Consider the following 23,989-nt stretch of genomic DNA (forward strand, 5'->3'; position numbering starts at 1 on the left):
ATTCCTAGTATGATAAGTATGGAAAAAAATAAGAGTATTGTAAAATACTGAGGTCAACCCAAAATATGCTTTTTATGTTGGAAGGATGACCATTTGATAAGTAATTGTGATAAAAGAAAATGTTATGTTTGTAGGGAAACTGGTCATGATGAAAGAAAAGTGAATTAAAACATCATAAATATAAAAAATAGGCATTTATGGATGGATTGTAATATGAAGAGAAAGGATGAAGAACAAAATAAAAGTATAGAAACTATATGAAGAGAAGAAATGGTAGCAACAGAAGGTAAAGAAGAAGCAGGGAAGCAAGAACAGGCTAAAATAAAAGATAAGATTAAAGAAACCAATGAAACAGAAGATATACTAGAACAAGGCTCTGAAATTAGGGATGAGAGAGATATAAACTGGAAACAGTTAAAGGGAAAAAGAATTCTATCATTACAAGAGTAAGAGAAAGAAGAAATTTTAAAGGGATAAGTAAGTGTAAAAGAAAGGAAGGAAATGGAGAATGTAAATGAGATAAGTGTTTGAATTTATCTAAAGATTGGCTATTTATTTATTTAGTTACGTTTGATGACTGGGGAAGTCCACTGGGCCAAGAAGAGCCTGTTTTCAGTGGAGGCCCGGGGAAAAAAGCTCCACAATAATTGCAAGTTACATTTCACATGTTACAAAAGGACATCGTTCATACAACTAATTAAACATTTACAGGTAATCTCTATGATATTTGCAATTGGCTTGTCACAATGTTACAAAAATGAAAAGACATAATTCATTACAGAAATTTCAACATTTACATAATGTGAATATTTTTGTTATAAACTCAATTGTAGGTTTAACATTTCAAAATATATAGCTACTAGCCATTAGTAGGTTAGGAAAATATTATGCATGGAGAGAGTAATAGTATAATTGAGATTGGAGAGTATAGTACAATAGATATTAGAGAGAAAATTAGTTTTGAGTAGGGGAGAGATTGTTTTGGGTGGGATGAAGTAATAGTAGAGGTAATTGGATGAGTCAGTGCAAGGTGGAATGAGGGGGGGTTTAAGTTGGAGTGTGTCAAGGGAATTCCCATTTGGAAGAAAGATGCGAGAGTAGCTGAGATTTGAAATTTGTATGGTTCGGAATCGGTAGGTTGTGAGTTGTGTGGGGAGAGAGTTCCACTGTTTATCTATCTATCTTGATGATATATTTTTCTTATACGGTCAGGTTTTGTGTAATTAGAAAATTATGTTGAATTTTTAATTCTTGCACCATGGTGGCTATGTCTTCTAAGGCTTGTTTAATAGCTGTGAGTTTCTTTGTGATGCTGAGTGCACAGGGACTTTAGCTCTTTATTTTGTGGTAGTTACTGAGACTCTGAACTCTTTTGTTTTCATTTTTAGATCCTAGCTAACTTGAATCATAGAGGTAACAATCTTTCTTAGTGACTTCCAGTGATAATATTTGCAGAAACAACCCCTTCTTTGTATAAGGTGCAGGAAGCTGATTGCAATATAAGGTTATGATTCAGAAACACAGACTGGATGTGATGAACACAAAACATGATCAGATGATTACACACAGAATGAGATGCAAGATCTGAAAGGTAAGATGATGCCATACTTAGTGTTAAGCTCAGTAGAAAAGCTGGTATTGTCTGTGCATAGGCCAGATGGCCTCCTATGTATGATTCACAGGTGATTATGGGAGTGTCTGAGAGTTTTTATAGAGATCTGTATTCAATGGTAAATAGAAATCATCTTGGGTGGATAAGGAGGGAAACAGGTGGTCCTAACAGATCAGACATATTCTTTGAGTGATATAGCTATAACAGGAAGTTTTGGAGTCACCGGTTTCATAATCAGAGGTTAAGGAAGAAATACATTGCATGGAGTATGGCAAGGTCGCTAAGGTGTATGGGCTGTCTCATGAATATAGTGCTTCTTTCATAACCAGTGAAGGAAGCCAGATGTGTAGGGAATAAATGTATTAGTCTGTTCAATGGCTTCATTATGTCACAGAGGTGCTTGCACAAGTTGTAACAAATAGACTAAAACCCCTCACAGCAGAAATGGTAAGTCTGATGCTGGCAGGATTCATAAAGCGGTTGAGTGATCCAGATCTGCTGAGTTACATTTTGGTAATGACAACAAATTACAGTACTTTACCTACTGATGTATGAGCAGGTTTTGGATTTCACTAAGATCTTTGACAGACTTAAATGAAAAAAAATATAGTATGTATTAACTATGTAGGTACACTGGACACACAGTCTCTTAAGTGACCTGCTCAGGGTCATACAGTAGGCAAATGAGGTTTGAGGGAATCAAACCCTGTACCACAGGAACTATAACTCACAGCAGTAACCCTCTGTGGTATTTTGTTTAAGGTGTTGTGGTTACCGAACTCTGCATGTCAATCTTTTAGAAGGATAAGCCACTTGTATACCAATCTATCTGCCAAGATGGTCTCCTAATTTTTCACTTCATATGAGTATGAGGCAAGGTTTCACCTTTTCCTCTTTTCTCCTCACTAGGTTTCTGAAATATCCTGCTTTGCCACACTTAGGTACCAGAGACCCAATGTCAAGACCATCATAAGGTCCTTTGCACACATGATTGTGTGGTATTTACCCCCTCCTTCAAGGAATGACAAAAGCACTACTTAGGCTTACTGATGCCATGGATAGGTTTGAGGAGGTCTCTGGTCTTAGCATAAATTAGAATAAGCCTGCTTTTCTCCATTGAGGAATTGCCACACCCTCTGTACTACAGGGGAACTTGCATGTATTAAGGAGGTGAAATTGCTACATTTTTATGATATAGTAGACCTGCCATGAGTCTTAAAGCAGATTATGAAGGATTAATATCCAAAACTGTCAAATTGTTACCTGTTCTAGATTCAATTTTTCTTGTGTTAATATGTTAGACAGCAGGCTTGGCACGAGCCCTTAGTAATAGAGACACATACGCAAACTTGTTGCAGGCTGCAGGTTTTCTCTACAAGTGCTGCAAACTCTATAGGCGACATGACTTAGGCCTGCACATAACCCTATTGTTTAAAGGTATAGTACACCTCCCTTTTGTTAAAAGAAAGCTATGTGCTCCTTAGGCTACATTTATATTGTAGTAACACTTTATATATTTAATTCATAGTTAGCAATGTACCACGTTACCAGGCTGTAACACAGCATGCAACTCTGAAAAAACCCATTGAATGAATTTATTCCTTACTTAGAAACATCACAAACTGTCACTGAACTTAGAGTTTGTTTTTTTTTGATAAGTTTAGCATATCTACAATACCAAGCCTTACTGATAAGTAATAAATCATGACATTTAACAGCAGAACTGAAAGGGAGCCAACAGCCATTCCTCGATTATGTTACTTGCAGAACTTATTATAGTTAAGCCACATTTGAAGTCTCAGCTCTCTGATGACAATTTCACATAAATCTTAGACATCTCAGATATCAGACTCTGGAAAACAGACTTGACATGGCAATTTTGCCAGTATCTGTGACTTTTTCTGCACAATTTCATGTCTTCTCCTTGAACAATGTAGGATGCTGGATTGTGTGGACTGGATGAGTGTTTAGGCTTTTAGGTTAGGTTATGTTAGGTTAGTATTAGGGGATAGATTTAATGTTTGTGTGTGTGTGTGTGTGTGTGTGTGTGTGTGTGTGTGTGTGTGTGTGTGTGTGTGTGTGTGTGTGTGTGTGTGTGTGTGTGTGTGTGTATGGGTCTCCTACAGATGCACAGACTTCCAAAAGGCTGACTTTCATATGATCGAGACCATATGATTGACTTTTGGAGGTTCGAACGTTCTGAACGGACAGCTTCCTATAGCGTGGAACGGGAAAATTTCCATTTTCTGCACTGTAGTGTGATCTCAGAGTTGGTATATATATAAATAGCAGGGGGTGTGGGGGCCGCAGCCCCCCATGGGGGAGTGCAGGAGGGCTTGCCCCCCTGCTAGCAATGTGTAGGTAGGTTTTTGTTTCTTGTTTTTTTGGGGGGGGGTTTGTACATGTTCAAAATTTCAAAAGTCGAACATATGGTCTCAGCCATATAGGTTTCGGCTTTTTGAAATTTCGATCAAGTATAGTATATATATGTTTACTATCAAAATGTTGAAAGTAAAAAATCTGTTTACTTGATCAAACTGGCATTCTAAATTTGGCAATGTCACTTTTACAGAATGTCAAAAATCATCACCTCGACTTCTGCATTCGACCAAATTCAGAATGTCAGTAGGTGATGTCAGACCCTCAGGCATTTGTGCTGAAGCTACTGTATGAACTGTACATCTACAGCACAAGTTTCTACAGTTTTGCAGCACCCCCACACTCCCTACAAATTATATATTCCAACTCTGAGATCACACTACAGTGAGGAAAAGGGGTAAATTTCCCGATCCCTACTGTAGTGCAATCTGTTATCAGAACGTCAAATGCACATTAGCAAATGTACACTACCATTCGCTAATATGCATTTGAACATTTTCAGAATGGCATTACGGAAACTAGAAAAGATGTGTTTGACTATTCCAGTTTCTCGCCAGTATTGAACAAAAGCTGTACACTAACAACTAATAGATGTAGCAACAATTATGAAAGAAATGTACATTTTACATGAGTATATTTCAGGTTTCCATGAAAACTCAAACTGGCACCCAGCAAATAAACTTTAAACCAAGGCAAAATCAGGTACCATGGAAAAAGAACTCAGTCCAGTCTTGCAGTTCAAAAAACAAGCTGGTTTAATGATAGTTTAAAACTTTCATTAAACCAGCTTGTTTTTTGAACTGCAAGACTGGACTGAGTTCCTTTTCTGTGGTACCTGATTTTGCCTTCGTTTATATTTCAGGTTTACTTCATGTGGAAAATGCTGAGGGTAATGAGAGTCAGGGCAAATGAGGGTGGGCAGCTGATGTTAGAAATGTGTTAGTAATTGAGAGGGTGTAAGACTAGTGGGCGAAGGACCTTTAGGTGAGTTGTCCTGCAGTATGTCAAGTACAGTTTAAGCTGGCATGGAGGAATTTTTTTAAGTTCACCTCTGAATGTGGGGAAAGGGGGCTTCACTTCCTTTAGGTGTGAGAGGATTTCCAAAGTTTAGGAGCAAGGATGGAGAATGAGTGGTTGATGTAGTGTAGTCTGGTTTGGGAGGGGGAGAGTTAGACTGCAGGGTTGTTTGGGAGAGGTGTCTGAAGCTGTAGTGTGTGTGTGTGTGTGTGTGTGTGTGTGTGTGTGTGTGTGTGTGTGTGTGTGTGTGTGTGTGTGTGTGTGTGTGTGTGTGTGTGTGTGTGTGTGTCTGTGTGTGTGTGTGTGTGTATTTTATATAAACTTTGGCAGCTAGTAGTGGGAATGAGTTAAGCTGGAGAAGTCTGAAGATGAGAGAGCTTAATTGCTGATCTGCTCTGCATTGCACTGGGAGATATTTGGCCTTTTTTTTTGAGCGTGAGACAGTCGTGCTCATAACAGGGATTTTTTACTGATGGAAGAACAGATTTTGTTTTCAATAGTCTGTAGTATGGGAGACTTTTTTGTTAGAGGTTACTGCTATTTTGGGTAGTCCATATTCAAGATGGACCAGAAGGACTCCTTTGCCTATAGCTGCCATGGATGGATTGATTTGGTAGGGTGAGATTTTCATAGCCTAGAAGAGAAGTGAGTAAACGTTTCCCTTTATTTTTCAATATGGGTATGGAATGTTAGTGACTGGTCTAGCCACAAACCAAGGTAATTGATGTAGGCAGTTGTTTCTATTGATGTGCCATAAAAGGTAGCAGTAATGAGAGATTTTGTGATTTTTATTTTAATTTTTGGCTGGTGCCAAATAGCATTAATTTTGTTTGCTTGATTTTGTTTTTTTTTTTGTGGTTAATTATTAGTTTGTGGTTAATGAGCCAGGAATTGAAGGAGTTAATGTCTTTTAAGAGTTATGTTTTGATTCCTGAGAGATTGTGGCTGGACCTAAAGATTACCACGTCATTAGCACAAAGTATGATTTGTAGAGTAGGAATGTCATAAGGTGCTAGGATAGGAGGCATGGGCTGAAAGAAGAAAGAGATTAATTTAACTTTGGAAAATCTGTTTGGCAGGAAGTCTTGGAACCAGGTGATGGATGTTTTACAAATGTCAATGTTCTGAATAGGGAGACATAGGAGTTGATGGTTGGTTAGGTCAAAGGCTTTTGTGAGGTCAGTGAATATTGCTGCTATGAAGAGTCCTTTATCCATACTGAGGAGAATGTCATCAGTTAGGAACCAAAGTGCCATCACTATGACCTGCTCAGAATCCAGGGTGAGATGGTATTGCTGAATGTAGCTTGAGAGTTCGCTCTAAATGATTTTTTTCCTAGCACCTTGCCAAGGCTGGGTAAGGTGGAAATAAGACAGATGTGTGAGGTGTTCTGTGGATGCAATTATTTCAGGAGGGGAATAATGAGTGCTCTTTTCATAATAGCTGACATTATAGTTTTGTTAGGCAAAGGATAAAGATGTGATGAAGAAACCGGGCTAGGAAATCCTTGCAGTGGTAAATAAGCCAGAACAAAATGTGGTCTGAGCCGGGGAAAGTCAGTGGGTATGTTTTTAAGGGGATTACTGAGCTCTTTATGTGATTTTTTTTTTTGAGCAGAAGGGAGGGTTAAGAAAGGGAGCTCCTCAAAAGTGTTGAGGAGAGTGGAGATGCTGTTGATAGTTTGGGTAAGGTGGCTAGATTCTCTATTAAAGTTAGAGCAGGTGGATCAGGTGAATGGTCCTTCGTTAATATGGTTTAGGTTTAGAGATGACTTGTTCTTGGAGAATATGTAGCCAGTGAGAAGACTGGCCCTGTGAAAGAAGGGTTTGGGTTTATTTAAGAGTGAAAGCTGCCTGGTTTTGAGATACTTTCCTTTGTGCCTCCAAACATATTGCTTTGCTAAGTTCTGTAGTGTGGTAAAGTTAGCTTGATTGTCAGGGGTTGGATTGTTTTTCCATGACTGCCAAACTTCATCCCTTGGCTTGAGTAGAGATTTAAACTCTTTGTTAAGACAGTCCCCGGGATTCATGAAGCTTGCACCAGGCGCAGGCATAGCATCGGCGATCTAACACCAAATATGGCCGTTGAGCGATTCAGGTATGAGCTGTTTCCATGTGCACTACCTGCGTATGCCACAGCTGTGCAGCTCCCAGTGCATGTATGCTAATTACCCTATTCACAGCAGTGTAGCATGCAAATGAAGGTATATAGCGATTCATGAAGTGGTGCAGGTGTACCATAAGCATGCAGAAATGCAAACCGAAAAAATGGTTTACATTTTTTCAAACATAAAATCTGAGCCATGACAGCGGACCAAACTCATGTATTATACTGTTAATATATACCAGTGGCTAAATATATAGCCATTGGCATAAAAAAACATGCACAACACATAAAAAAGAACATTTAATGTCATGGCCATACTAATGCAAAGTAAAATCGCAGTGCATTGGTGCACAAACGGGATCACAATGAAAATATATTTATATGTAATAAAACTGCAATGTAACACATTTCATGAATTCCCCATAATAGTCAATGGCACGCATGCTACACCACAACCATGGTGCAAGGGTTGCTAAGGGTCAGTGACAGTGTTCTGCATGATAACTAGGAATTAGCAGTCAATGCCATGCAAATGAGACAAATAATACTGAATCGCAAAAGGCGTAAGGATGTACCTCACAGCGTAGCTGTACAACACCGAGGTGTAGCCTGGAGATAAAGATGACATCAAGAGAGGAGTGTACCACCTAAGCTGTAAGCACATTGGAGCATTGCTAGTGTGGTTTTCCTGTTGCTAAGCAAAGCCGCAGGATAGGGGTGTGGAAGTAGCCATAGCTTTGCTTAGCTGAGAGCACACAAGGTAACCGAAAGTGCATGTGACCATGGATGAAAACGTGCTCGAAACCCAGTAAATGGCTTTGTGCGGCGTGCACTACAGCTGAAACAGGAAGGATACAGGAAGACAATAAGGAAATGCTGCAGCATGGTAATTGGAGTACAAATGAGTAATTAACACCTAGGAACTCACAGTGGGCCATTGACAACAGCTAACAAGGCTGCTAGCACCTACCTGCAGAACAGGAAAGGGGAGGTGCCATACTACAAAGAAAAGAGAACTGTCACAGCAGAACAAAGCAAACTTGCAGTAGATCAGCTACATAACACATTTCGCTACACAGGCCTGGGTTGGGAAATTACAAAACAAGAAAGCCGGCAGCTGGATGCATGCCTGACAATGGGAGGAGAATCAGGTTGAAAAGTGAAGTAAAGGGCAATAGATGAATCACTGCAACCAAGTATAATTCAACACCAAAGGCCCCACAATAGCAGTACCTGCTGTAAAACCCATAATTAAGATACCCTGCAGCTGGAATTGCACATACACACCCAATTACACCAGCATCATCCATTGCACAGTAGTATAAGGTGTGAAAGCCCCACACACACACTTGTGTATTCCCAGACACTCTGCACCATTGGTGTATACAGACGGGGAACTTTTAATATGTACATGTTAGGGGCTGCCATAGCTTTGATTCACCAGCATGTGTTGGAGACTGACGGTGGTGTGGAGGATGATGCTGACAACCATCTCAGGCACCGGAGGAGAAAAAGAGTGTTCAGACCCAGGGTAACCTGCCATGGGCTACATGATCTGGAGATAGTAGAGTGTTACAGGGTGGACAGGGACATCATACAGCAACTTGTTGAGCTGTGCTGGCCATGCCTCAGAGCTAGAAATAACAGAAGGGAACCCATCCCAGTGGACACAAAGGTATGTGTAAGCTTGAGAATACTAGCCACAGGTACCTTTCAAAGGCTTATCATGGGGATCTCACAGACATCAGCATTCAGGGTACTCCACCAGTTCCTGGATGCCATGTTACCACATACCAATAAGCACATATACTTCCCCCGAACGCAGGGGGAGTTGGCCAGCAATATGCATCTCTTCCACCACCTGACAGACTACCCGGAGGTACTGGGTGCAATAGACTGCACGTACATACACATCAAGTCACCATCCGGTGAGCAATGTAGGCACTACATAAACCACAAGGGATACCCCTCGATCAACTGCTAAGTCATGTGCAATGCCCAGGGCATTATCATGGATGTGTGTGCTGGCAGCCCTGGAAGCTATCATGACTCCCACATCTGGCATGCCTCACAGCTGTATCAGGTATTTGCTAGAGGGAACATCCCATATGGCCACATGGTGGGGGATTCTGGCTATGCACTGGAATCGTGGATGATGACTCCCATCAGAAATGCACACACACCCATGCAAGAAAGTCATAATGAGGCACACACAGAAACCAGAATCATCATAGAGCATGTGTTTGGGATGCTGAAATCACGGTTCTGTTGCTTGGACATATCTGGTGGAGCCTTGCAGTACTCTCCAGACATATGTGCCCACATCTTCATAGTATGTGCCATGCTACACAATATGATCCTGCGGAAACAACTGCAGCAGGGACAGAATGGTGAAGGCCCTCACAGCCCACCACCATTGCCAAGGGCTCCACAGGCACAGATGGACTCAGACCACGAACACCCTGTGCTAGCCAAAGTAGGCAGACGGACACTTGCCCATTATGCCCATGCCTTGGCAAAGAGGGAATGTATTGCACATACACTGACAGTGTAGGCACCTATGGACTGACACCCTTCTCCACCTGCACACACAGTAAACATGGATGGCACACACACGACGACCTGTAAATTGTCATGTATAGGTGGTCTACTGTGTGCATCCTACATAGGCAGCCCTCAACTATTGTACACACAACTGCCATTGGCACAAGGTAAGTCAATACCTGAACAGTAAGTTAAGCTATCAACATATGTCAATACTGTATGTATAGGTTCATAGGTACATAGGTAGGTACATGCCTAACTGCCTGAAGCCATTCATAAGCCTAGCCAAAATGTGTCTGCTGTTGCCACCCCATTGATTAACTAACTGTCCCTCTGTGGCACAGAGCCAATTGCGGGATCCCTGGGGTGTATCCACTGTTCCCCACACACTCTGCAAGGATTCCCTGGAGTGTTAGTGAGGGGCTCCGTATAATGTAACCAGGGATGTAGTTCCAAAGCATGGGGGAGTACCTGTGACAGGAATCTGTCACTCTAGCATCTTCCAGTTATGGTTGTGGCAAGGTGTAGCTCATTACAGTGTGTGGTTCACTGTGACATGGATTCCCATAGGTGGAGCATATCTATTAAGCCTGAACTGGACACGGCTTTGTTGGCCAGCAAATATCATCTCTGAGGAAACGAGATGCCACTGAGTAATGCAAGAGTTTATGCAGTCTGGCAGCATAGGACACATGTCTGAGGGCATTATCCCTCTTGGTGAGGTACATTCTTGGCCCTTCCAGCTGCTGGATGTGTCTTCTGAGGTACATCCAAAATGGGTTATCATACTTGATGATGGGATTGATGAGTGATGAGTAAAGGAGCACAATAACCTCAGTCTGTTTATAGGATCATAGGTTCATACTAGGCTATCTGCCCTGGGGAATTTATAAGCCTATCCCGATTGTGTTTGGCTTACACCACCCCTTGATTTGAGTATACTGTGCCCTTTTTAAAGTTTAGTTTACTGTGCCTCTGTCTAATAGTGACACGGAAGTAATCCCCGGGACAAACCTACGATCCCCCATCCACTCATCAAGATTCTTCTTGAAGAGAGTCAGTGAGGTGCTCTGCCTAACATGAATTAGAATTCTATTCCAGAGCGAAGGGAGCCTCTGGGTTATGAATCTGTCCCTCCAGCATGTTCTATTTATTTCTGTGCTGAGGTTCAAGTCCCTTGAGCGCGTGGCTCTAAGGGATTTAGATTTACTGAGGTGGAGCATGTCCATTAATTCTGGGTTGGACATAGCTTTATATGTCAGGCATAGATCGCCTTGAAGTAGGCGGTATGCAACTGTGTAGAGCTGGAGTTTTTTTAACTGAGCAGCATATGGCATCTGTTTGAGTCCCTTGATCCTCCTGGTGAGGTACTTTTGGGGTCTTTCTAATTGCTGCAGGTGTCGGGTTAGGTACATCCCAAATGGGGCATTGTATTCTATGATGGGCCTGATGAGGGATGAATAAAGGGGCACGATTACCTCTCTTGATTTAGATGTGAATCCTTTCATGATGAGGTGGGCTATGTAGAAGGTCTTTCTAACCACTTTGGCAATGTGGTTGTCAAAGGAGAGATTGCTATCAACTTGGGTCCCCAGATCCCTAATTACTTTCTCTGCACTTAATAGGTTACCACCTATGTGGTAATTTGTGGGCACATTGTTTTTGCCAAAGGGTATGACTATACACTTTTTAGCATTTAGCTTTAGACCATAGCTCTGGCACCAGTTATCCATCTCTGCGAGACCTTTTTGAAGGATGTTTGTGTCAACTGGAGAGTCAATTATGGCACCCAGTTTGCAGTCATCTGTGAACTTGGTGAGCCATAGTCCTCCCACGTTGGCCTGTACCTCAGAAAAGTAAATACCAAACAAGAGAGGTCCCAGGACAGAACCTTGTGGGACGCCACTTGTGACCGGTTTCTAGTCTGACATGGCTCCAGCAACTCGGACTCTGTGGGTTCTGTCTTTGAGCCAGTTTGCGACCCATCTTGTGACATAGGGGTTTATATTTAGGCTGGATAGCTTATCTATGATGCCAGAGTGGGGTATTGTGTCAAATGCCTTTGCGAGGTCCAGATAGGCTGTGTGGACTACCTTCCCTTCATCTATGGCCTTGGTGACTGTTTCGAAGAAGTCAACCAGGTTCAAAAGGCAGGATCTGCCCTTGACGAAGCCAAATTGGGTAGGATCTAGTGTCTGTAGGTCCCCAATGTCTTTGTTTATGATTTCCATGATGATCCTCTCCATAGCCTTGGAGACTAGGCTAGTCAGGCTTATGGGGCGATAGTTTCCAGGGTCCGTAGAGGCGCCACCTTTGTGGCGTGAGACCACTGTTGCTGTACACCATTCTTTGGGCACATATCCTGTAGTGAGGCTGAGATTGTACAGCAGTTTAACTTGAGGGATTAGTTCTTCTTGGAGTTCATGTAGGACGCAACCCGGGAAGCCATCTGGTCCCATGGAAGCAGTGTTTTTTGCTTTGGAGAGGGCGGCCTTCACCTGAGCATCAGAGATGTTTGGGAGGCTGCACTCTGCCGGTATAGATACTTGCTCTTTTGGGGGGGGGGGGTGGAGATGTTTGCACTGAACCTGTCTGCCAGGATATTGGCGATGTCTGTGGGTTCAGTGTATTTTTTGTCATTTAGAATCAACTCAGAACAAGTCTGGGAGATGCATCCCAGGTTCCTAACATAACTGAAAAAAGCCATATGATTGTCTTTAGTGTCCTGTGCAATTTTTCTCTCGAAGCTGGCCTTGGAGGATATTATGAGGGATCGTAATTTTTTGGTAGTACTGATCAGAGATGCCTTCCCTTTTAGGGATTTTGCTCTATCATGTAGTAGCTTCCTCCTTCTGTTGCACAGTTTATTTATGGCTGGGGTCCACCAGACTGGACACCTGCCTTTGGATGATTGGGTCTTGATTTTGTTTGGGATAGCATGATCCATGCATTCCTGGAGATGTCCGTAGAATGCGTTTATATAGGATTCTGCAGTTTGGGCCGTAGTTTCCACTGGCCCTGGAGCCTTGAAGGATTCCACTTCAGTTTTGAGAAGTGTGAAGTTCACTTTTGAGAAGTTTTTCACTGTGGTTTTCTGGGCTGGGGGTGGGGTTGGGATGTGGATATCCAGTGAAATTAATTTATAGTCTGATCTTACCAATGAGGGATATACTTCTGGTATGGAGCATAGAGTCCCCATGTTGATAATGATCAGGTCTAGTATGTTATCCCCTCTTGTGGGAGTGGTGACTAGTTGTTCCATAGCATTTGAGTTTATAAATTCCAGGAACCTTTGGGCTAAGGTGCTGGGGCTTGAGTAATGCTCCCAGTCTATGTTTGGGTAGTTGAAGTCGCCCAATATAATGGTGTTCGGAGAGATCTTCATGTTCTCCAATGTTTTCAGGAAAACTGAGTGGGATTCCTGACTTTGAGAGGGTGATCTGTAGGATGCTATAAACTGAAAAGCAGTCTTGCCCACTGTCAGTTGCACATGGATGGTCTCCGATACTTCGTGCAATGCCACTAACCTGGAGGTGTGGATATCCTTGATAAATATGGAAACTCCCCCTCCATTTGTGGTTCGGTCCAGGTTTTGGGGCCGAAAAGCATAATATGAGGTATAACTTGGTAGTGCTGGGGTGCTCTCTGGAGCCTTGAACCAGGTTTCTGTCACTGCACAAATATCGATGTTCTCCATACTGAGGAGAGCTTCGAGTGCGTGCATCTTGAGGTTAAGACTTCTGGCGTTTAGGAGCATTACCCTTAGTTTCTTGTTCCTTGTGCTGTCTATGGAGGTGGGTTTGACTTTTGAGCCTTGCCTAAAAAAGGCACTATGGGGGTGGCAAGAGCCTTTGCCAATATCCGAAAGCCCAGGGGTGACAGGTGCAAGCCATCCCTAGCGAAGCAACGTGGCTTGTCGAGAATGGCATCCCAGGCTGACAGACACTGGATCCCCTTTGAATGACACCAAAAGTTTAGCCAATTGTTAAAATCGATCATTTTGTCTTTATACTGTGGCATCATTCTAGGTGAGGGTAAGATACTGCTCAAGGTCAGGGTCATACCGGCATGGCTTACATGATCAGAGAGCTCCTCTATGTCTCTTTTCATGTAGTCGAGGGAGGTACGTCTCAGGTAATTCACGCCAGCATGTACAATGACTGAGTCATATTTGTATTTGCTTTGGAGTGACCTGAGTGCTTGCGTTATGTGGCGGATCCTAGCGCCTGACAGGCAACTCAATGTGACCTTCTCTTTATTCAGCCTGGTGAGCGGGATGTCAGTGTGTCTGACAATAGATTTATGCTAGATTAGATGCAAACCCTTAAGTAATCAGATGGCCTACATAGACGGACGTCCTAACTACTTCACAGATATGATTGTCAAAGGAGAGATCACTATCTAATGTAGTCCCCACATACCCATTACGTCATCAGAAGTATAGTGTCTGCCACTCATGTGTCAATATGTGTGTGTGTAGTTTCCCAAAATGGAATGACCATGCAGTGTGTGGCCTTTAGCTGGAGGCCATGACTCTGACACCCTCTGTGGGTCTATGTGAGGCCCCTTGAAGGACATCTGTGACAGCTGGACTGTCAGTTATGGCTCCCAGTCTGCAGTAATTGCCAAACATGGCCTGCTGTAGTCCACCTGTGTTAGCCCATACCTCTGAGAAGTATATGGCAAACAGTAGGGGTCCCAGGACTGAGTCCTGTGGGACACCAGTTGTGACTGGTCAAGAGTTGGACCTGGAGGCTGCTAGAATTACCATGTGGGTTCTGTGTGTAAGCCTGTTGGCAAACCAACCTGTGATGCATGGGTTTATGTACTGGCTGGTGAGTGTAGAAATAATACCTGAGTGGGAAACGGTGTCAAAACCCTTGGTGAGGTCCAGGTAGTATGTGTGAACTACCACACCCCACACCTAAAGTCTAGGTGGCTGTAAGATGTCAAACAGGTTGAGTAGGCATGATCTGCACTCAATCAAGCTGACCTGGGTTGGGTCAAGTGTCTGGAGGTTACCATTGTCTATGTTAATGAGTGCCATGAGGATGCGCTCCATAGCCGTGCAGATCAGGCTACTCAGGCTTATTGGGTGGTAGTTACCATGGTCATTTGTGTCACTACCTTGGTGGAGTGGAATAGCTGTTGCCATGCACCACTGAATGGCCATGTAGCCTGTGTAGAGGCTGATGCTGAATTGTTATATTAGGCGCTGAGTCACTTTGTCTTGTAGTGTCTGCAAGATGCAGTCTGGGACATCTGCCTCCATTGACACTCTGTCATGCTGTTTGAATGGGCCATTACCACCTGTATGTCTCAGATGTCTGGGATACTGTATGTTTTGGGTATTGTTGTGGGCCCTGTAGGGGGTGAAACTTGCTCTGAATGTATCATCAAGTGTGTTGGTGATATCAGTAGGGTCAGTATATTCAGTGCAATATTGTACCAGCACAGTGCAAATCTGTGTGTTACTGCTTAGATCCTTGACATAGCCAAAGAAGCCTTTGTGGTCATATTCTGAATCCATGCCTATTTACCTGTGGATGTCAGCCCTGGATGATTACATGAGTAACATAAGTATCTTGCTAATACTGGTCATGAACGTCTGCATGTCTTGGGATTTGCTGTTGTTCTGGACTACTGTCCTACTTCTGTTGTATAGCCTGTATAATGCAGGGGTTCAGCAGACTGGTGTCCTTGTGTAGGAGTAGCGAGTCCTGGTTTATCATTGATGGCATGACCCATACATCTTTGTAAGTGCTTATAGAGTGCATTTGTAATTCTGTCTGTATCTTGAGTAGTGTCATCCCTGCGCGTGGGGACTGTGAACCATCCCACCTCTGTCATTAGTACTGTGGATATAGCTGTAGGAAAGGTATTCACTGTGTGTTCCTTGGGTGGGGGAGATGGTTGGGCATAGAAATCATCAGTGAATAGTTCATGGTCAGATCTAAACAGTGACCGGTTTACCTCTGCTGTAGTGCACCTGTTGCACATGTCAGTGATTACCACTTCTAGTATGTTTTCACCTCTCATTAGTCCATCTACCAACTGATACAGGCCATATGAGGTGAGAAATCCCAGGAAGTGCTGGGCCTGGAAGTCAGTACTCAAGTAGTGTGTGTACTGTGACACACAATCCCAGCAAACCTCCAAAGGTCCTCACCAAACAAGCAGTAAAACAGGAATAAGTCAGGAAACACAGGAATGAAGACCACCACGATAATGCAGCCAAAACGTAGAAACTTCTTTATTTGTATAAGAACAGATGAGCGCTTTCACGTACAAAAACAGTACGCTTCTTCAGATCTAATTTACTTGTGTCTATGATAAAACTTATATAGTACTTCTCATTAAGTTTAATTACAAGGCTCATTGGATGCCGAAACAATTATCATCCTAATCAGCATTTCAGAAGATGTTCTAACATAAAGAGACAGTATCTTAAAATAGTAGCAGTTTACTAGTGCTAGACAAACAAGTAACTTAAAGAAACTCATAAAGAGCACACAAAGCACTTTTCCACATATTCTAAAATAAAATAATATAAAATAAAAACATTTAATATATGTGTCTAGAAACACTCTCACTAAAAAGAGAACTACTGATATTAACTATACTCCATGCTAAAATTCATATAAGCATATTGCTGTATAAAAAACACATTTTAACTTAGCTACTTTTTAAAAATATATATATATAGAAATGCTTATTAAGATATATATATGTAATGCTTTAATACAGAACATGTATAGAAATAAATATATATACAAAAATAGCAAACAACCGAACTTCCATTACTTATTATATATTTTATATGGGCTATATATATATAATCATTGTACAACATTCTTTATACATTTGATCAATATGTGTTATTTATTGAACCTTATGGAGTTAATATTCTAACTAAAAGCTGTATATTAAATATATCTCTGTTTGTGCCTGTCTCTCTCTCATTCCCATAAAACATATAGTTCTTGAAAATTATTAAACTCAATGTATGCCTATCTAAAGTTGGATATGTAAGAGAAAAGAGTGCATTGAAATTCATTAAAACCTATTTAAAAACTAGCATATATATAAAAAAGGCCTTTGGTCATAATAAATATAGCATATGATATATAATAAATAGTATGAATAAATAAATAAATAATGTATAACAAAAATGTTGATAATATTAGTGAATACTAAAAATATCAATCAAAAGAAATCCATAGGCATATCCATATGAATCAATCATACAAATGAAGTATGTTGTGTATAAAATATCATAATCTAGGTCATGTCTAGGCATGGAACACCTTTGAAACAGTTGTTTACTTATTAATCATAACATATATATTTAATTAAAGTGGTCCTTAATTTTATCTTGAAACCCAGTCAACCAATGTGCATAGGGAAATGTATAAAGAGAAAGAAGTAAAAGTAAAAAATAATATATCTTCATGGTCTCCATGAGTGTATGTAAAGATATATAATATATTATATAATATATTACTTTAGACTTCTCTTTTTGAGGACTGACCTTACACTGATATACTGGTTTATACCTGGGGTGTAGTGTGCTTTAAATTTCAGAATCCATTGCAACTCTATGCTTTCTAATTCATTGAAAGCGTCACCTTTCCTATTGCTTGGACTTACTAGTTGTAGTGCTCTAAATCTAAACTCATGCCCAGGATTGTTAATTACATGTTTAGTTAGGGCGTTCTTTAAATATTTTTTCTTTATGTCATATGTATGATTGTACATGCGTTCCTTAAGGGATCTGGTCGTCATCCCAATATAGAACGCCTTACAGAATAGACAATTAGCTAGATAAACCAGGTAGGCACTACTACAATCTGATCTAAAATTGGGTCTAAAGGTATAATTTAAATATGGATGAACAAACTCTATATCTTCTGAAATATACCTACACATACTACACTTTTTACATGGGTATGTACCTATCTCATTTATTCTAGTAGGGTCACCTTTTATGTTTAACTGTATCTTAATTTGTGTTTCTTCAGTCTCTGGACTTTGTTTTTCTAGACATAACAACCTTTTAAGATTTTTACTGTTGGTATACAAAAAACGTGGTTTGACTCCCACTACTGCCTTAATTTCTTCATTAGTGAGTAAAATACTCCAGTTCTTCCTTATTATGCTGGTAGTATTCCTAATGTCACTAGTGTACCTAGTTTGAAAAGGAATTATCTCATTATTTAACTCCGGTCTAATATATGCCTGATAAAGCTCATTACTATTTTTCAAGGGGGTGGTATTAGATCCTGATGAAAAAAGCTCCTCTTGAGTCATTACTTTATCATAGTGTCTCTCTATGAACATGTTATTTAGTTTCATAATCTGTTGTATTCTTTCTTCTGAGTTCTTGCATAATCTATTAACTCTTGTGTATTGACCCTTGACAATGTTACGAAATATATGCCTAGGATGCATGCTGCTATACTCCAGTAATGTGTTTTTCCAACAGGTTTTTCTGTAGATGGTGTGACTTAGCTTTCCTTTGTCATCCTTGGTAATGGTAATATCTAGAAAATTAATTTCAGTTCTAGAGTGTTCAATAGTGAATCTGAAAAAAGATGTTGTAGTTTCTAGGTATTCTACTAGATCTAAAAATTCTTGTAAAGTACCATTCCAAAAAATTATTATATCATCTACGAATCTTTTATATAGCAGCATTTTATCAAACATGGCATGATTAAATAAATGCATACATTCCCAGTAGTATACCACAAGGTTTGCGTAAGTATTTGCACAGGGAGTGCCCATAGCCACTCCCCATTGTTGCAAAAACAATTTTTTATCATATAGAAATACATTATTATTCAGTATAAGGTCTAATATTGCATTCAATAGAATTCTTTCATTATTACTGAACATGTCTGTATTATGTAAAATGTATCTAATGGCTTCTGAGCCATAGCTATTCGGAATAGATGTAAAAAGATTCCTCATATCCATAGTAATTAATAGACTATCTTTAGGAATGCCTTCTTTCATATTAGATAGAACATCTAATAATTGATATGTATCTTTCAGAATGCTGTTTATCTTATCAATAATAGGTCTTAGTTTCTTTTCTATGTAGACTGACATGGTTTCCGTAACCCACCCATCCCCTACAACTATAGGTCGTAGTGGTGGTGGTAGTATCCCTTTGTGTACTTTTGGCAGCCCTTTTATATATGGTATTTTAGGTTGTTCTATTAAGAAATACTGATACAACTCTTGGTCTATCTGCCTGCACATAAGGAAATCGTATAATTCCTGATGTACTGAAAAGATAACTGTAGTTAGATCATTTAAATTAATCTCCTTATAAGTGTCGGTTTCTCTAAGCATATTCAGCATCAATGTATTATACATGTCAAAATCCAGGATAACTATTCCACCCCCTTTATCTGCAGGCTTTATAATTATTTCTTTATCTTGTCGAAGTGTATATAGTGATTCCCATTCTAGATGTGACAGGTTTACATATAAACCTCTTTTTTCTTTTTATTAAAATATTGATAAAAATCAGATTCACAGGCCTTAATAAAACATTCTGTGGTTGGTGTTTGTGCTGGTGTGAATACACTCTTTCTCTTAAAATTATTATTGTTAACATGGCCAGCTTCATTACATTGTTCTTTGTTTTTAAACATACATTTTAAGTTAATTTTACGGACAAACAGGCGCAAATCAGTTAATATTTCGCTTATATTGCTCACCTGAGCAGGAATAAAGGATAAACCTTTATTTAAAAGTTCGTGGTCAGTCTCAGTTAATATTCTTTGTGATAAGTTAAACACTAGGTCCTCTGTTCCCTTCTTCGATTCCTGTTGCTTGGAGCCATTTCTTCTCCCGAAAGTTTCCTCTTGGTGCGGCCTCTGCTCCTCGATCTGCTTTGGAAGTTCTGCCGGAATTTCAGCGGAAGGGGTAAAAAACTTTCCAGGTTTCCCTGTTTGATTTTGGGTTTGGCACCTTGTGCATTCACTTCCTGTTGCACAAACGCTTATTGATTGCATGGGGGAGTGTCCCTTACTGCAGAATTCTGTGTGTGTGTCAAAGGCGTAGGTGCCGGAGGTGTTGCAGTCATCACGTCTGAGTCTCTTAAGGTGGAATTCACATTCATTGCTGCTGAGGCATAGCTCTTATTTGTATTATTTTCCGATGTGTAGTCAACTCTATTTAATGGCACCTTCTCGTTCATATCGCTCTCTCTATATCTGGGCCAGGAGAAGACATGATTATTCACAAAATCCATGTGATCTCTATGCAGTTTTCTTGTTTTTATTTGTTGCAGTTTGTTGTTGTATGAAGAGAGTTGATTATACATGTTATCTAGCCTTTGTTGAAAGTATTCCTCCTTAAATCTTTCATTAATGTCTTTACTAAGAGCCTCAGCCCGTGAATTCAAATCTTTCTCTAGCGGTAAAAAATGCTCGAGCAATAACTTGATATAGTTAAACCCTAGATCAAGGTTTAACTGCTGCCACTTACGGAGTAATTCAGGATACGTTTCACCATATGAAGGCATAACCAGTACTCTCATCCCTCTAGGGATGAGTTTAAAATGCAAACACGCTTCTAGATGGTGCCTTTGCCAGACTAGTCTATGTAGTTTGTACATTATATTTTCAAGTTCTCTCAAGATAACTACAAACTCTTTCATTTTATAAGCATTACCTTTTTCGGAGTTAGTTGTCATGGTTGTTTGTTCCATGCTGATATTGAGTAGCGGATTTTCTTTAGGTTCTAGAAAACTGTTCCATTGTCTTTTCCCATTCAGTTTATTAGGCACATATTCCAGTTCTATGGCAATAGCATCCATCGTGTGTAGGTAGCCGGAGATAAAAGTAAAACTGTAAACTGTGACACACAATCCCAGCAAACCTCCAAAGGTCCTCACCAAACAAGTAGTAAAACAGGAATAAGTCAGGAAACACAGGAATGAAGACCACCACGATAATGCAGCCAAAACGTAGAAACTTCTTTATTTGTATAAGGACAGATGAGCGCTTTCACGTACAAAAAACAGTACGCTTCTTCAGATCTAATTTACTTGTGTCTATGATAAAACTTATATAGTACTTCTCATTAAGTTTAATTACAAGGCTCATTGGATGCCGAAACAATTATCATCCTAATCAGCATTTCAGAAGATGTTCTAACATAAAGAGACAGTATCTTAAAATAGTAGCAGTTTACTAGTGCTAGACAAACAAGTAACTTAAAGAAACTCATAAAGAGCACACAAAGCACTTTTCCACATATTCTAAAATAAAATAATATAAAATAAAAACATTTAATATATGTGTCTAGAAACACTCTCACTAAAAAGAGAACTACTGATATTAACTATACTCCATGCTAAAATTCATATAAGCATATTGCTGTATAAAAAACACATTTTAACTTAGCTACTTTTTAAAAATATATATATATAGAAATGCTTATTAAGATATATATATGTAATGCTTTAATACAGAACATGTATAGAAATAAATATATATACAAAAATAGCAAACAACTGAACTTCCATTACTTATTATATATTTTATATGGGCTATATATATATAATCATTGTACAACATTCTTTATACATTTGATCAATATGTGTTATTTATTGAACCTTATGGAGTTAATATTCTAACTAAAAGCTGTATATTAAATATATCTCTGTTTGTGCCTGTCTCTCTCTCATTCCCATAAAACATATAGTTCTTGAAAATTATTAAACTCAATGTATGCCTATCTAAAGTTGGATATGTAAGAGAAAAGAGTGCATTGAAATTCATTAAAATCTATTTAAAAACTAGCATATATATAAAAATGGCCTTTGGTCATAATAAATATAGCATATGATATATAATAAATAGTATGAATAAATAAATAAATAATGTATAACAAAAATGTTGATAATATTAGTGAATACTAAAAATATCAATCAAAAGAAAGCCAGTGAATAATGCTAGTTCTAGGAAACAATCGCTGGTTCTTCCCTATAGTGATAATATTGAGATTGTTAAGGAAGCCATAGCATGTAATTGGAATATACTCATGGTGGATGATAAGGTTAGGGATATAGTAGGTAGTTATCCAACCTTTGTGTATAGTAACATGAGGAGTCTCAAACAATCTCTATGTTATAGGGATTTAAACATTAGTAATCCATCTTCTTCCTCTAGAGTATTTGAAGCTACTACTAAATGTGGTAGATGTGCACAGTGTGATTCCATTGATGAATCTCGCTACTTTAGACATCCGGATAGTGGACGTCTTTGGGAATTAAGAAACAACAGTGATTGCAATACCAGGAATGTTGTATATGTGGCACATTGTGTGACATGTTTTTGTTTCTACGTAGGTAAAACCAATAGGTCACTTCGTGAACGCATTAGGGACCATGCATATTGTTACATCAGAGAACATGACTATAGTGCCCTAGCAAAACATACATTGCAACAAGGATCTAAACATACTTTGTGTTTCAGGTTTTGCATGCTCAAGCATAGACTGTATGATTAGGAGATATAATTAATCAAACTGAACAAGCAGAACTCCGTTGGATTATTAGACTGGGAGCACACAGGGGCAGGGGTCTTAATGAAACTGTCTCTATTAAACCTCATTTGAAAAATAGGAAGTTACGTTAGTACATGAGGTTGTGTGTATTATTATTATTATTAGTATATTTATATACATATATTTTTATATATTTCATTTTTATTTTTATAAACATTTTTATAAATATTTTTATAAATGTTTTTGTGTGCTAGTTGTATTGTGCATCTCTTGAGTGCATTTTTAATTGAATTTCTGAATTTCTTAATTGCTCTACCAGTGATTTAATTGATTAATTGAATTATTGATGAATCAATGTAATAGTCACATGATGTTATAGAATATATATAAAGCTAGGACTGAGTTTACTTTTACTATGTCTGAAGAAGCGGATTGACTTCCGTGAAAGCACTCACACTCTTCTTCGAAGTTCTGCAATAAAGTCTTTTTTTACTACGCTCGTTTATTTCGTTCTTGCAAGGCTGCAATGCTGACAGGATTGCTATTTCATTTATTTAATCTAATTGTGAGCTCCTAGCTGCTTGGGTTTGTTTTATATAACTCTTTGGGCTTTGGTGTGTTTTTTGTGATATATATATATATATATATATATATATATATATATATATATATATATATATATCTATATATCTATATATATATATATATATATATATATATATATATATATATATATATATATATATATATATATATATATATATATATATACACATCTGTGAACACACTTTGTGACACAGAAGCATTCCAAATGGATAGAAGTGTACGCAATACACATGCAGCTCTGGTATTATAACTATTAATATAAACCTAATGTCCCAATGAAGCAATGGTTGCTGTGTATGTGGAGATTGGTGTGGGGGGGGACCGCTGGCTAATGGAATATGCATCAAGGAGGGCCTGTGTCGGATGTTCATTACGTGAACTGGAGGGGTACAGATGGAGTATGGGCACAATGTAAAAAGGACACAAAACAAGAACCATTCTCATTCATAATACACCGTCAGGCCACATTGCAAACTGACTTCAACAAACATATGAACATTAACAGGTATCATACATATGTACACCAACTGACTTACACATTTGTTTGCAGTAGTGCGGAACGGCTGTAGTACACTGTACATACTAAACACCATAACAGTTGTACATATCTCAGATGCCTCAGTGGTAAAGCCAGTGACTGTAGTGTTCATGGTCCTAGTTTCAAGACCTGCAAGGGCTGTTACGTCATTTTGAGGTCCCGAATAAGGGATGTTGGATGCAGGTTATTAAAGCACTTTTAGGTAGACGTTAGCGGATTATTGCGCCAGTAAGTGCCGGTAAGCAGCGCTTAAACATGACTACATGGATAAGCGCCACACAGGTTTAACCTTTGCTTAACATTGCACAGATCACGGGCAAAGCCACCCACAACCACTGAAATGTGCGTTAATCACCCTTGCACTACCAGTGCTTGCTCTGGGAGGTAAAATGACCACTGCCAGGATTAGAACATGCAACCATGTACTCAATCTTCACCATAACCTATCACTAAGCTACCTGAGATGTACCAACAGCAGTTGTGTATTCTGACAGGTTAAAACACAAAAGGGAGGATTGTGTGGAAATAGGACAAACCGCCATGTACCCAATGAAAGGTGTATGCTCTATATGTATATATATATATATATATATATATATATATAGAGAGAGAGAGAGAGAGAGAGAGAGAGAGAGAGAGATGTCGCTATATATATACATATA

The sequence above is a fragment of the Protopterus annectens genome, chromosome 1.part0 (genome assembly GCF_019279795.1).
Source record: "Protopterus annectens isolate FY-2018-M chromosome 1.part0, PAN1.0, whole genome shotgun sequence".
NCBI lineage: Eukaryota > Metazoa > Chordata > Ceratodontiformes > Protopteridae > Protopterus > Protopterus annectens.